This window comes from Typopeltis vanoorti, chromosome 2 (genome assembly GCF_054136105.1).
Source record: "Typopeltis vanoorti isolate ZY-2024b chromosome 2, IOZ_Tvanoo_1.0, whole genome shotgun sequence".
In the NCBI taxonomy this organism is placed as follows: Eukaryota; Metazoa; Arthropoda; class Arachnida; order Uropygi; family Thelyphonidae; genus Typopeltis; species Typopeltis vanoorti.
In genome coordinates this window covers 188,297,045-188,313,977 of record NC_143550.1, presented here as the reverse complement: position 1 = coordinate 188,313,977, position 16,933 = coordinate 188,297,045, and the positions used below count along the sequence as shown (strand labels likewise).

The 16,933-nt window shown below is 36.2% G+C and overlaps 1 protein-coding gene across 1 annotated transcript in view; it reads left to right on the top strand.

Moving 5' to 3' along the window:
- Nucleotides 1–795: 795 nt before the first annotated feature.
- Nucleotides 796–16,933, top strand: part of Gpo1 (glycerophosphate oxidase 1) — a 550,013-nt gene continuing 533,875 nt past the window's right edge. Inside the window, exon 1 of the mRNA XM_090414113.1 lies at nucleotides 796–952. The gene's annotated coding sequence lies outside the window, so the exon portion shown is untranslated. The remainder of the gene's footprint in view (nucleotides 953–16,933) is intronic.

Sequence of the window (16,933 nt, the reverse complement as noted above, 5' to 3'; positions counted from 1 at the left end):
TTGTGGGAGGACTAGGGGACATCCATGGAAACTGGGCAAAAGTGTGGTCAGTAAAGGTGTTGGAGCTGGATTCTTTACTTTTAGAGTAGTGAATGAGTGGAATGCGCTCCCTGAGTCTGTTGTGGATGCTGTGACAGTGAATGAGTTTAACGCGAGGTATGATAGATACTGTATGAATGTCGAATAGTTGTGATGAATATGATTTGGGGCCTCCCTCGATGAGTCTAATGACTCCCTGGAGTTTCCCGTAATAATAGTAATAGTAATAATAATAACAACATTAAGAACTGGAAAAAAATTACTAAATATCGAGATCTTGCAATCGACATTGGCCGACTGTGGCTTAAAGCCACCACACTCATCCCAATAATTAACGGTGCCCTTGGTGCAATTTCAAAGAAGCTATCCAAGTATTTACAGCAATTAAACATCAATGAAGTGACCCCATATGACCTACAAAGAGCAGCACTACTTGGTACAGTCCATATTTTACGACGCTACCTGACTGACTATTCTTAGATTCTTGGGTAGTATCTGAATTATTCTGTATCACCAGGCATATTTTTGTTTATATGATATCTTGTTTTGACTGTGTGTTAATTATGTGAGTAAAATAATAATAATGAAAACCATAGCTGTGTTAATGGCTGTTGTACTTAATTTTAGTAACTATAAGAATCAAACAAACTTTTTCGGGTAAATAAAGAGATTTTCCCAGTGCTGTAGGCCATTTCATTTATGTTCGTGACATTTTCCGATAGGTGGTAGAAGTTGTATTTCTGTTTACAGCTGGCGAAAAAATGTGTATCTGCTGGTCGTGCTTGTTATTGCTGAATTAATAATACACTTGGGGATTTTGTTATGTTACTTTGGTTTGCTCAAATTAGACAACGTCATTTTTTCCCCTCCCAAATATAAAAACTTCGCTCTGTAGCAACTATATTATATGCTGGTAAGTTTGAACCTTTTTTTTTTTTTTTTACATGCTGAGCCGTAATGGTTCGTTTATAAATAAACCATGATTTATTTTTTACAAATGTTTATGTGAAGCCAATAATTTACATGTCCAGATATTGTGAAGAAGTTAGAATATGTATTCGCTGTATAGTGCAGAGTATTCGCTTCGTATCTTTCATTGATTTGTTGCCAACTTTCCTCACCATTAAACTGCATATACTGAAATTAACAGGTGCTAAATATATCTAGTTAGTATGTGTATATCAACACTCACAATGCAGAGAAATTCTGTAACACAAAAGAATGGTGTGCCCTTTTGATTCGAAAACACCATTTATGCTGAATGGTTAAAGAAGAATGGAACTGCCATAGGAACAGACTTATTATTGTTTTTAAATTAATTTTTATTTATTTATTATTATTTTTTTTCACCACAGGAAATTAGGATTTATGTACTTTTATGTATTTCCATTATTATAGTATTTATTCAATTACGGTTCCACTTTGCACAAAGTATTAATGTATTATAGCAATTGTACACCTAAATTGTTTATGTCAAAAAATAATGTTAAATTTCTTATTTTGAAGTTGTACGTCCTTTTATTTTTATAAACTTCAGGCATATGAGCACTTCCTGTCATTAAAATATAAGTAGGATAATAAATATCAGTATGAATAAAGCTATCACGTAGTTGTATAAGATATCAGTCTGTTTTTTACAGAAAGTGCAAGAGAAATGGCAATGCACCTTACTAGTCTTACAGCAACCTACAGAGTAGTTACTATCTCAGGTGGTGGTTAAGATATTGAAAAAGTTGGTTATGAGTAGATTTCAAGAATGGGGTGGATAAGAATAGCAGGGTTTTCATCCCATGTACAGACAAATCAGAACACAGTTTACAGACAAAAATCAACACCATGTACTGCCCATCACCACCGATGATGGGTGGTAGATGGTGTTGATCATAGTTGTATGTGTAGTGGGAGAATTAAGTAGTAGGTAAGGCAGTGAAATATGTATGGTGGAATGAACTACAGGGGGCCCTCCCACAATGTGTCCTTAGAGGTGTCACGTAATAATTGTAATAATAATATGATACTTAGGTTTAATGAAAAGAGAATAGCAGAAAGAAATAATTAAACACCTTTAATAGCTCCAGTATTTCTTCATTGCAAAGACATCTTCTGGAATAGAGTATAAAGATTGTCAGGACACGCAGTAAGTTGTTAGACTAGTAGCCTATAGAGTCCTAAGAGGGGGGGCATCGTATATGTGTGCCGGCAGCTAGCCTAGGCTGTTAGGCAGGAGGCCTAAGAATTAATGTTTTCTAGGTCTGCTACATATTTATTTAGATTAGTTTTTTTTTTTTTAATCTGTTGCTGATTCAAATAAAAAAAATGTGCTGGTGAAAACATACATATGTACTCTCCTTTGCAAAAATACTTGATTCTTTTCAATTTCAGGAGGTATATGAGGATTTGTGTAACCTTGATGTCAACAAGGTCATGGGACTTGATGAAATATCACTGCAAGTTTTGAGGGATTGTTCCAGGGAGTTAACAGTTTTATCATACATTTTTAATATGATTCTTAGATTAGCCCAGGGAATAGAAAGAGGGAAAATTTGTTCCACTTCATAAAGGAGGTGTACGACTAAGGCTCAGAATTATAGGCTAATCTGCTTATCTGCAGTTGTGGTTAACGTGTTGGAGAAGCTAGTGAGGACAAGGATTCAGAACTGGTTGGACAGCAGTAGAATTCTCTTTAATGGACAACTTGGGTTTGCTAAAGGATGATCGTGTTTTAGCATTCTGCTTACTTATTATAACAAGGTGATGAATACCATCTATTTCATGGCAAGGAGGATGCAAATACAGTAGTATATTTAGATTTTGCAAAGTCTTTCGATAGATTGCTGCATGACAGACTAGTAGGTAAATTGGAACAGATGGGATTGGATAGTAGATTAGTGCATTGGATTGGTGATTGTCTGTCTGATAGTTATCAGCAGATTGTGTATGGGAGTGTGATATCCCAGAAGAGGAAAGTCACTAGTGGCATGCCACAGCGATCTGTTTTGGGGTCATCATCATCATCATCAAATTCCTGCCATGTACGCTCAAGGGGTGTACAGGATATGACAGTACTACATGAAAAAATTACTAACTTCCTATCTACAATTTTCCTCCAAATCAGTCTGTTACTTGTCAAGACTCCAACATTATCAGATCTTATATTTCTATCGTCTAAGGCACTTTGTACCGTATCAATCCACCTATATCTTGGTCTTCCTCTGGGTCGTTTTCCTGCCAACCTGGCAGAGAACACTTGTTTTGCTAATCTTTCCTCTCCCATTCTATTTAAGTGACCATACCATCTGAGATTAGCTCTGCTAACGCATTCCTGGATGCTGACAATGTCAAGTTCTTTCCTAATATCCTCATTTTTAATATGATATTGCCATTGATGCCATCTGTTCACGCCTCTAATCTTTCTCAGGACTCTCATATCTGCAGTCTCTAGTCTTTGGTCAAGTGTTTTACTTCTGACCCAGCTCTCAGATCCATAAGTTAAAATTGGTTTGAACACAGTCTTGTATACAGCTAATTTAGTGTTCCGACTAATTTCTTTCTTATTCCATATGAATTTATTCAATTGACTTCCCACGATACCAGCTTTGCTGATTCTGTTGTCTATTTCTATATTTAGTTTACCATCTTCAGTAAAAATTGTGCCTAAGTAGCTGAAATGTTTTACTTGTTCCACAGGTTCTCCATTCACAACACAGTTGACATTTTCAATGATTCTGCCTATTTTCATTGTCTTTGTCTTTTTATTGCTGACCTTCATACCATATCTATTACAACAGCTATTCAATTTAGTCAGAGAATCTTGCACACTTGTAGCGGATTTATTTAGAAGTATAACATCATCCGCATAAAGCAAAGAGCTGACATTAACATCTCCAATTTTGATATCAGGTTTAATACCACATTCCTTCATAATGTGATCCATATAGATAATGAATAACAGAGGGGATAATGTACATCCTTGTCTCACACCAGATTTAACATTAAACCATCTTCCTGTACTTCCTTCAATTCTAACTGCTGACTCACAACTCAAATAAAGACTAAGTATTGCTTGATATAATGCCCCATTGACACCATATAACTGCAGCGTATTGAATAGCTTCTCTCTTGGCACCTTGTCATATGCCTTTTCCAAATCGACGAAACTTAAATACAGATCTTTGTTATATTCCCATGCTTTCTCAACTATTTGTCGTAAAGTGAAGATCTGATCCTGACAGCCTCTATTTGGCCTGAATCCAGCTTGTTCTTCACCAAGCTTTTCTTCCACAATTCTTCTCAACCGTTTCTCAAGTATACTTGCATAGATCTTGCCAGGAACACTCAGTAGGGAAATACCTCTGTAATTCTCACATTCAGTTTTATTTCCCTTTTTATATATGAGTACTATGAGAGCTCTACTCCAATCATTGGGAATTCGTCCCTCTGTCCAGGCTTTCTGAACTATGCAGTGCAGCCACTGTAAGAGTCTTATACCACCATACTTCAGCATTTCTGGTCGAACATCATCTACTCCTGCTGCCTTTCCACATTTCAAGCGTTTGATGGCTTTTTCTACTTCAAGTATGGATATGTATTCCTGACTGCATGCCTGGTCAGTGTTTTTTATCACTGTGCTGTCATCACTGCTTGTTTCATTTAGCAGTTTTTCAAAGTAATTACTCCATACCTCAAGGATATCTTTTTCTCCTGTTTTCACTTCACCTTTATCATCTCTAATTCCTTTTACAGCACTCTTTCCTCCATTCCTAAGCTTCTTCAACAACCTCCAGAACATTTTGCCACCTTCTTGATATTTATTTTCTATATTCTTGCCAAAGTCCTCCCATGACTTTTGTTTAGCTAGTTTTACACATTGTTTAGCTTTCTTACATTTGTCTCTGTATTCTGTAAGAGTAAAAGCTGACTTATTTGCCAGGAACTTTTGATATGCTTTCTTCTTTTCCTTCACTGCCTCTTTAACTTCCTGTATCCACCAGGGAGTTCTGATTTTTTTATCTTTGCACACAACCTCACCACATGCCTCTCTGGCAGAATCAATCAATGTTTCCTTCAGAGTTTGCCACTGAATCTCCAAGGTTTGATTCCTGTTCTCAAACTCTTTCATTTTCTTTTCAATAATATTTCTGTATTTTAGTCTACAGTTCACATCTGAGAGCTGCTCAACTTTTATTCGCTTTAAAACTTTCTTACATGTTATTCTTTTCAATATGAAATTCAATTTTATCCTGCTCAAGATTAAATAGTGATCACTTCCAATTTCAAATCCTCTGTACGCTCTGGTGTCCTGCACCAGGGAGAAAACATCACTATCAACAATAACATAGTCAATGAGACTTTTCTTATTCCTTGCCTCTTCTCTCCATGTGAATTTGTGCACATTTTTATATTGGAACATGGTGTTAGTAATAACCAGTCCATGTCCTGAGCAGAAATCCAACAGATATTTGCCATTATTATTAGCTTTGCTCTTTTCTCCAAATTTTCCCAAAATATTTTTGTATGTCTCACAATCATTTCCTACTCTACTATTTAGGTCCCCAACAAGGACCAACTTTTCCTTTTTCATTGTGTCAGTTGCTTTTTCTAAAGCCTCAAAAAATTCCTCCACTTCTACCTTAGTAGAACCTTCTGTGGGACCATTGGCACAAATAAGTCTCATTGTCCAGTTCCCCATTCTCATATTTGCCCACATTACTCTACTTGAGACTGACTGCCATTCAAGAAGATTAGCCTCGTATTTTGTGTTGAATACTATGGCTACTCCTTTTCCTTGATTGTCATTGCCTGAATATAACATTTTGTATTTATTGCTCAGAAAGATCTCACCAGTTTTGTTCTTTTTTGTTTGAGTCACCCCTATTATGTCGATCTGGTACTTATCTAATTCCTCAGCTAGCTCCATTTCTTTGCCATTCAGGCTTCTTACGTTGATAGTACCGATCTTTAACTCTGGTGATGTTGAGTTTGGGTTTGTTTTCAGATTTGTTCCAGTAGCTGACTTTTCGCTGTTCACCATGGTTCCCTGGCGAAAACAACGGGGACCTTGTTTAACCGGGCGACGCCCCAGCAGGCATGAAATTTTGTCATGTTGTACCATCATTTTTTATTTTGGTTTAACCAATAAGAATACAATTTGGTCGGCTAAATCCCAAATTGCCAGCCCATCCTCGTTCGTTCAGTATCAAAGTAGATACCTAACAGGGTGCACCACGAGACGGTGAGGATTGGACATTAGGTCAGAAGCCCTGGTCGGTTCTCCGCATTATTATTATTCATGACGACTCCTTGGAGTTGTCATGAATAATAATAATAATAATATCACTAAATTTTGTTCTTCATATTGTATAGTAATCTACTGTTCTTTGTACTTTCACTTTCTTGGTTTCCTTGTATAATTGGTCATTACAAAATGAAATTAACAGTTATGATTTAAATTTATATTTAGATATTTTCTGCATAATTCAGATATTTTATTCTCCAATTTTTAAAGTAAACGATACATTTGTTTATTTTTATCATTCATAATATGTATATCAAATGCATAAAATGTGAAATTTCATTTCCTTTCACAATAGAATTGAACTTTATTTTGCCTCTGATAGTTTAACCCCCCCCCCCCCCCCCGAGTTGCATCACTATCACACACCCGAAAACTGTTATGAAACATAGGTACAGTTTTTATTTAATTCGTTATTTTTCTCTGTAATTGTTCCACATAACTTTCATTTTTTGATACTGCAACTATGTGGTGATTATTATAAATTAGCATATTATAAATCAGGAAATTATGTGATATTCGGTAATAGGCGAAATTGATATTTAAAATCACTGTCATCCTTCAAATGCAATATCAGAATAAAGAAAGTGGAAACCAGACAAGAAATTTCTGCCCCTAAATTATTCAGATATTGCTTGAGGCTCTTTAGTGTGCTGCATGTACTATTGTTCTGTTTCTCAGTGGGAGTTAGTAAATCTCCGTTAGCTTAGAGCTGGGCAGAAAGGAATAATTAGTAAGTATACCCAAGACACAATTCATTTACAAGATGGCAAGCAGCAATTCTCGCAGCAAACTTTGGAGCCCAATAGATATCAACATGCTCCTTATATTTATAGCACTCTTGATTGTGCATGGTATCATGAAAAAGCCCAATCTCGAAATGTATTGGTCTACAGACTGGATTCTGAACACACCAGTGTTTTGTGATGTTATGACTGAAAACAATTCAATCTCATCATGAAGTATTTGCATTTTCAGAATAATGAGGAATACGATCAGGCAACCATCCTTGCCCCAGTCCTCAACAAAATTTATGATTTTCTGATGAAAAACCGTCAGAAATGTAGATCACTCTACATTCCTGAGAGAGACTTGAGTATCGATGAAAGCCTTATGCCATTCAAAGGTAGACTGAAATGTAAGCAGCATATTCCCAAAAAGAAAGCGAAGTATGGAGTAAAATTATTTATGCTTTGAGAATCGGAAAGTGGATATCTTTGGGATTTCAAACCTTATACGGGAAAGCAAACTATAATCGAGCATGATAAATGTTCGGATCTCCCCTTGTCGACGCATGCAGTAATGCAGTTACTAAACCCTTTACTGGGGAAAGGTTACTGCATCACAATGGATAATTACTCTATGTGTCCTGAACTTGCTGATTTGCTTTTACTGCATCATACAGATAGTTATGGTACTGTAAATGCAAAAAAGCGAGACATGCCTCCAGATCTGGCTTCAGGAAATCTGAGATTATCAGCGAGTGAAAGTCTTTGCACTACGTTGGAAAGACAAAAAAGATTTTTTTCTGTTGTCTTTCTTGCACAATCCATCAACGGAATCTGTAGAGAAGCATGGTTTGAAGAAAGAAAAACCAATTGCTGTGTGTGCATACAATGACACTATGGGTGGAGTCGACAGGTGCGATCAGCAGCTATCATTCTACTCTGTAATGAGGAAACAGCATAAAAAATATTACAAAAAAGTGTTTGGACATATATTGGATTTTGTTATTTGGAACAGTTTCCTTCTGCACAAGAATAAATGTTTGCCTACCATAACATATCTAGAATACAGAATACAGATTGCGAAAGCATTGCTGCATGCACATGCGCCTTCTTCAGCAAGCAGAAAAACAGGTAGTCCTGCCAGACATCTGAGGTTGAACGCTGCTAACTCCAACCATTATCCCGAAAATCTACCACCAACGGGCTAATAAAAAAAACCTGCACGCATATGTCGTGTGTAATAAAAAAATATCAGAAAGGAAACAAAAATCTGGTGCCCTGAGTGTAAAACTGCTTTGTGTGTTTACCCTTGCTTTAGGATGTTCAAAAAATGTTCAAGAATTTTAAATTTTGAACAGTATGAAATTTTAGGGCCATCAAACAGTCCTTTTAAGGACTGACTACAAATCTCGATAGAGGGATACCTGAATGTACTGTTTCCTTTTCATCTTGAAGGCTAATTTTTAAGTTCTTTTTATAACACAGAGTGAATATTTTCAAAGGAATAAAATATGGGAACTGGAAAGTATTCCAGGTAAAGTATTTCACCAAAACAATAAAAAATAATAAAATAAAATCTACCCTATATATATATATATATATATATATATATATATATATATATATATATATATAAAATGATAAGCCTTTTTATGTCACGTTTTGAAACTCAGGGGCTACCCTGAGCATCGAGTCATCAGAATTCAAGGAGAACCGGCCTACCAGTGGAACTCAGGGGGTTGAGCGCCAGGGAGCGGAGTCCCCCTTTTGAAAACTCGACACTTGGGGCCTAGGGTAGGCCCCAAGTGTCTTCAAAATTCGAGTTATCAGAATTGAAGGAGAACTGGCCTACCAGTCTGGAACTCGGGGCGTTGGGTGCCATAGGTGCCAAGGGGGAGGAGTCCCCCTTTGGAAGACTCGACACTCTGGGACTACCGTAGGCACAAGGGGTCGGAACCCCTTTCGAGTCTTCAAAATTCGAGTTATCAGAACCGGCCTACCAGTCCATAACTTGGGGGATTGGGCACCGTAGGCGCTGGGGGGTGGAAACCCCTTTCAAGTCATCAGAATTCAGCGAGAGCTGGCTTACCAGTCTGAACTCAGGTGGTTGGGCACCGTAGGGAAGGAACCCCCTTTCGAGTCTTCAAAGTTCGAGTCATCAGAATTCAAGGAGAACTGGCCTATCAGTCCAGAACACGGCGGGTTGGGCATAGCCTCCCCCAGTTAATAAATAAAATATATAAATAATAACGTGAACATTTTCACCGTGCCAACACTCAACATTGATGTAATATAGGTTCCAAATTTTTTATTACAAAGTTTTGTAATAAAAATTTCTGCTACACTGAAGTTTAACAGAATCAACAATATTATTACTACCTTATTTCTCTTTCTCGTGTTTGAGAAAAACGGTAAAATGTCACTTTTATAATTATATCAGATGTTATAATGGCAAAAATAGTAAGAAAAAAGTCATTTGCATTTTCTCTTCAGAACACAAAGAAAGAACATTGTAAATTCAGCCAGTGGAAAAGAAAATATTACATATTTTTCTTGTTATCTGATTTTTTTTTTCTTGTACTACAAAGAAGAAATCACTGAAATTATGTGAAATTTTAGAAATAATATGCTATATTTTTACCATGCAAAATTGTTTATATGCATGGTGAAAATGTAGCATATTATTTCTAAATTTCGCATAATTTCAGCAGACAGTAGAACAGCTGGTTTTAGATTGCAAATAAATAGAAGCTTCACGGTACAATCTGATTGCTGTATATCTTTTGTCAAAATGGTAAAATGAAGTACTATATTTTGAATACTGTCTAGAAAAGCTTTCAGACCTGTAGAAGTTTAGAGTAGTTATGTAATTGAGTTCTGGGAGAGGATAAGGAGGGGAGGGGGGGGGGAAGCATTAGAAAATCTTCAAAATGAGGAAAAATTTTGAATCATTCCGTATATGATAGTTTTCACATTATATTTTCAACATATCTACGAGGATATGCACTGGATATTATCGTAATATGCATAATACAAATAAATAAATAAATAAAAGACGAAGGCGAAGAATCACTGCTAAAATATCATTGGATATAAATTTTTAATACCAAAAAGACATGCAATCGGAAACCGAGTAATGCAATTTAGCATTTTAAAATTTTTTTTAAATTTTGTCTTTATGAATAACAAAAAATCGTTTCTAAAACTGAAATGTGATGATCCATATAATGCTATTTGGCTAGAAACGAAAGCAAAAGGACATATTTATTTCAATAAATATTATTTAAAAATATAAATATTTGACATCATATTTTCAAAGCAAACATTTGAAAATTCTGAAATTCGAAAAAAATTGTTTCTATGTTATAAGTAAAGTGAAAAAACAATCAGTGCAACTCTTCTGGTGCACTGATTATTTGTAGAATAAAATACACCAAATTTACTATCAGTAAATAGATTCATTGCAAAGGCTGATCAGTGGTCATTTCAGGATTGATTTTTTTCGCATATGTGAAATTCATTTCAATTTTTGGGAAGAGACACAATAAATCATTTTAGAGGCAAAAAAGTTCAAATAGCTTAGGACAGTAAATGAAATTCTAAGCAACACAATAGACGTAAGGACAGGCGGACACAAAAGTCACTCAGCAACAGTTAATCCACTAATGACTATAGAATAGCCGTAATGAGATTAACGACAGAGGAAGATAATGGCATGATAAAAGGCAGAATGCTGACGAAGTTTTGATCCATGAAAAAAGCTAGGGAGTGCTGACTATTTCATCCATACCAGCCAGTTGGGAGGTTAATGTTGCAAAGTGTAATGTTTTAAAATTTGGGAAGCAAAGATGGGATGCAGAGTATAGGATTGATGAGGATGTTTTGGAGGAGGTGGGGGAGATGAAGGATTTGGGGGTTGTGATGAATAGAGACTTTCATGGACATTTTGTTAAAATTATGAAGACTACACAGCAGATTATAGGAATGATGCTTAGAATACTGACACGTATAAGTAAGAATGTTTTGTAGAGGACTTTGATCAGACCACATATGGATTACCAGATTTGGTTAGCAGGTTTTCAAAAGGATGATGAGATATCGGAGAGAGTCCAGAAATGATTAAGTTGGTTTCTTTTCTCTGGAATGTGGAATATAAGGACAGAAATTTGAAAATATAAATTAGAGAGCCTAATAGATAGAAGGAACACATCATTGAGACATATAAGTTGATAAGGAGTAATTACCAGATTAGCATGGATGAGATTTTTCATATAATATCTGGAGACCAGGGAGAACAAGAGGCCATTCCTGGAAACTGTATAAGGTATATGTGAGCAAGGGGCAAGGAGTAGATTTTTTTGCATGGAGAGTGGTGGGTGATTGGAATGCATTGCTTGAGAGTGTGGTGAGTGCAGGGACAGTAAATTCATTTAAGTCAAGTACGATGAGCTGTGCATGTGAGAGTGGGATCTCCCACAATGAATCTCGACTCCATGGAGGTCTGTTGATAAAAATAATAATAATCACCCCCCCCCCCCCTCATACACACACACACACACACACACACACACACACACACACACTACGATTTCTTCATGATTTGAAGCTGCTATAAATTGCACTTGATTATATATAGCTATAGAATTGGATACAACTGTAGAAGTGAATGCCACAAATTTAAGGCTAAATATATTTTTCTTGTCATGATATTCCTTTTCTCTTCACCTGCTAAGGATATAAATGGGATAAAAATAGCTAAGTTGTATGGTTCATACTACATATGTTGCTGTAGATATTGTCTTATAATACCTTTAAAGCACTAGCTCACCTCTTTGCCATATGTATGTGCAGCCAATTCTTATGACAGGGCAATTCTTGCATTCACCCATACCACCCTTTTAATATGTGAGCAGCAATGCTGTCCATTTATACTGAGATATGTAATTTTTTTGTTTCTTTCAATTCAAGCTGTCTTTTAAGTTGAAGACTTTGGTAGATATTTTTGATTCCATAGCAATGAAAATGCTTCACAATATTTTAGAATTATAGAGATGTGAAATAGAAACACTAATCCTTTGGATTGGCTGTATTTTATTTTGAACTATATTAATGCATTTTATATTGAATGCTAAGTGCAAAGAAACCTCTTAAATGCATGTGTATAACACTTCCAGTTACTGTCGACAGGGTGTAGCATAGAGGAAGGCTGCTCGTTCAGGCATATTATAGTAGGCACTGTCGCTACACCAACAATTCCTGTTAGCGTAGTAAGTGCGGAAAGAAGTTTTTCCAAGCTTAAACTGATTAAAAATTCTTTGCAAACAGCAATGATCCAAGAAAGAATGGTTGGTCTAGAACAGCACCATTTATTTTGCCAACCATTTGTCGCAGTTTTGCCAACCGTTGGTCTACAACAGTCGACAAACTGGTTTGCGAGCCACATGCAGCTCTTTGGGTACATACATAATGGCTCTGAAGTGAAAATGAAAATAAAACTATCATAGTTTCGTTTATAAAATTTTTAAAGGATTTTATTCACATAATGGTGATTTCATTTGTTTTATAAGTCTCGCAAAACTTTGTGGCACTAAGATGTGTGATGTCAGGAACGGGAAAGCGAACGTGGAGGGGGGGGGGAGTATACAGAGGGAGTGGAGGGAATGGTTGAGCACATGATAGGCAGGGCAGCCAAACAAAGTGACTACTGTATATTATCGCGTATAATGCGATCCACGTATAATTCGAACTAGAAATTTTGTTTGAAAACTTGCCATAAAATGCCATGTCCACGTATAATGCGATCTGTTAATCTTGTTCCATAACATTATAAATAATACAATACGAATTAACGAAAGAAATTTTTATTTTAAAACAAAATGTCAAAATCCTTTAAATTCTTCATCTTTTGAGTCATCAAACATTTCATTTATAAATTCATCTGCAGGGATTGCGTCATCAGTGTAGCAGTTGTCGTCATCGTCTTCATGCTCTCCATTTTGTTGTGCGTCATCCTCGCTTTCGTATATGATCTTAGGATCCATCCATTGAATTACTTATTCCATATTTAAGAAATGAGCGTTGAATCATTTCAGATGATATCGAATCCTATGCTTCTTTAACCCAGCTGGTGACTAAGGTGATCTCAGACTTCTGAAAATTCCCACCCTTTGTCATCTTCACCAAACCAGATGACATCCATTCTCTCCATTTTTCACGTAAGTGATCTTTAAACGGCTTATTCATGCTGACATCAAGTGGCTGCAAAACAGAAGTTAGGCCATCTGGTATGACTGCTAGGTCTGTATGTAGCTCGCATGCTTTCTCTTTTCTTGCCTCCGTTAAATGCGCCGGGAACATATCCCAGACTAGCATGCTTTGCTGACGTAACAAGCTACCTGGAAGTATGTTCCATACTTGATCCAGACACAATTGTACACCTTCTTCATCCATCCAATCTTTCTGATTGGCGCGAACAATTACACCTAGTGGAAAGTTCATATGCTTCAGAATTTTCTTCCTTTTAAATATCACTCTCGGCTTTAATTTGGTTCCGTCTGCCATGCATGCTAGAACAATGGTAAAATGCGTTTTTTCATGTCCCATTGTTTTTATGAAGACACCCTTTTCGCCAACTGAGTTTACTGTTCGATTCCCAGGCATATCAAAGTACATGGACATCTCATCCATATTGCCAATTTAGGAAAGTTTATATCCGTGACACTTCCGTAATTTTATGATAAATTTAAGGAAGGACTGAACTTTTTCTTCAAAGCTGCTTTGGTAACTTCTGCACAATTTTTGTTCGGTGTCGTAATGTTAATACTTTGCGTTCCATAAATCTGTTGCACCACCCAGGCAAAGCAAGAAAAGATGAAATATCTGGTGTGTCCTTGAATTTACCATTCTTGAGTTGTAGGGCTCGAAAACGAATTGCATTTCTTGTTACTATAATGCCATCTTGTCGTTGCATCAAAATCCATTCATTTAGCTCTTCTTCGAGTTCTGGAAAGGATGCTACATCTCCACGACAGGCACGTTTTGTTTTGGGGATTTTTTCAAGACTGTCTTTTTGCTTACGCCAAAGTCTAATATTACTCTCTGCTTCACTAAATTCTCTCATAGCAACACTGTTATTATGTTCTTCTGCAAACTGCACGACACGCAATTTAAATCCTGCTTCAAGATGTTACCTCATTTTCAGGCTAGGTCTGTTTAACGAATAATATTTAAAATGAACTCTGGTTAAACCGATATACCTAACTGTGCTCTATCTATCTCACTGTGCTCTATCATTCCGCGACTGAGCGCACATTTATGTGCAGATACGATGCGTGCTCGGTCGCCGAATGCAAGTTGGTCAGGTAGATTTGGTTGCATAGGCATTAGGTAATATATATTGTGTGTGCAAGTCTAATAAGATGTTATATTTTTTAGGATCCGCATATAATGCGAACCCCTAACTTTAAGTAGTATTTTTTACCATAAATTTTTCACATTATACACGATAATATATGGTAATTAGAATTAGGTTTTAGGGTGCCTCGACATCTGAGGTCATTTGCAGAGCAACAAAGTGACTAATAAGTGAGTGCATGGGTGCCCTCTACTGGACAAGGCAACATTGGCAATACCAAAATGCGAAAGTGAAGTCCGTGTCGCTTTGCTGTTTCTGCGACTTAGTATTCTCTTTAGGCTGGGTACATCCAGAAATTGCATTAAGGTGATAAAGGCAACCTGGCAATTATTATTATTATAAAGGCAATTATTTTAAATATATAAATAATATTGGTTTTATTATATTTCGATATGTTGACAGTCGCGATTTACTGCGGCGTGTTTTATTTCATGTGCAACTATTACAATAAAACGTGTTACTGGTGAGATTTATTTTTATTATATTTTCAAATTATTGTCATTTATTATTTTGAATAATCACTTAGTTCTTTTTATTTTCTTTTTATATAATGTATTTATATAACGTGTTAAATAAAATATATATTTTTAGAGTGCTTTTCAACATAGCTATGAAGAAAAAACAGAAAAACAACAGATGAGCATCGTGACTTTAAAACTGATTTTTTCACATTTATCTCGAACTCAAAATCCTTCCAATCTGTCTTATTTGCGAAGAAAAACTGGCGCACAACAAAAGTCAGATTTGGAGAGACACTTCACGACAAAACATGCCACATTTGCCAGAAAATATGTTGTCGGTGACACGAGAAAGAGAGCAGTTGAAGAACTTCAGAAAAATGTTGAAAAATCAAGTTCTGTATTTAATTATTGGAGAGAGTCTGCCAATGATGTTAATATTGCAAGCTTCATAGTGAGTCAGGAGATTGCCAAGCGAGGAAAACCATTCACAGATGGTGAATACATAAAATGTTGTTTTGTTAATGCATCTGAAGAACTTTTTCAGGATTTCAAAAACAAAGCAGAGATTTTAAATAAAATTAAAAACATACTGTTATCTGCCTAAACAATAGCAGATAGGACAGTTACAATGTCCTCAAATGTGACCACCAACAAGTCGAAGATGTTATGCCGGCTGGTTAACCGAGTGGTTAGCATATCCACTCTCCAGCCAAAAGGCTGCAGGCTCAAACCCCCCCGTGGGCATGGATGTTTATGATTGTCTGTGAAAATACTAGTGGTGGTGGTGGGCAGTAGATGGTACTAGTGTAGATTATGGTGACTCACTGTAGTTGATGAATTGGAATAGCGGAGACGGAGAGCTATAGAGTAGGTGCCACCTTCAATGAATCTTTGGACTCCCTGGGGCTGTCACATAATAACATCATCTCTTTGAAACCAGCTTTCTTTGCTTTGACTGATTATTCACCTAATAATTTAAATAGAGATGAATAGTTTTGAGGTATTCTTTTAAGGCTGATTACGAACGAGCCTTAAAAGGCCAGAAATCACTTATCATTCACTTTCCATGAATGTAAATAATGTATGCCATAGATGGCAAGCCTATGGCACATCAACGATTTACAGGTGATATCCTTTTATATGCTTATAAATTATTCAACCTTTTTTTTTTTTTTAATTGTTACGATACGTACAAGTTAAATTTGTTTTACACCAGAGAGCAGCTATGAAGATGTGCGTATGATTGGTGCGGTATTAATAAAAGGTCGCATGACCCAAAGGCAACCTACAATTTTTGAGTTGAAATGCTAATTCTCTTCAACCGAATTCCATGAATGTAAATAATGTATGCCATAGATGGCAAGCCTATGGCACATCAACGATTTACAGGTGATATCCTTTTATATGCTTATAAATTATTCAACCTTTTTTTTTTTTTAATTGTTACGATACGTACAAGTTAAATTTGTTTTACACCAGAGAGCAGCTATGAAGATGTGCGTATGATTGGTGCGGTATTAATAAAAGGTCGCATGACCCAAAGGCAACCTACAATTTTTGAGTTGAAATGCTAATTCTCTTCAACCGAATTCCATAGCATGTGAAACTGTCATAACATTCACTACATATTTCTTAGTTTTAACACATTCACGATGGGGTGTCGTTTATCGTTCTGACGAAACTTCTCTTAATCGGTGGCCCAACTCGCACAAAATTTCAATCTTTGGTTGAATTTATTGCTGCATGTTTGCGTTTCAGCTAGCACAGGAACTCACACATGCATTATATGGAACTCACACATGCATTACATCCAGAATTTCAAATGCAATAAAACAAACACTTATTTCATGTAATTGAAAAATTGGACAAGAGTTTTTAGTTAGATACTGTGTTTCCTGTGCAACATATGGTTTTGCTTTAGTCTATACAGCGTAGTTTCTGTAAGAGGGGACAAGTGATTCATTAGTTAGCGGCGTTCTTATTCCAGCTGTCTCTAATT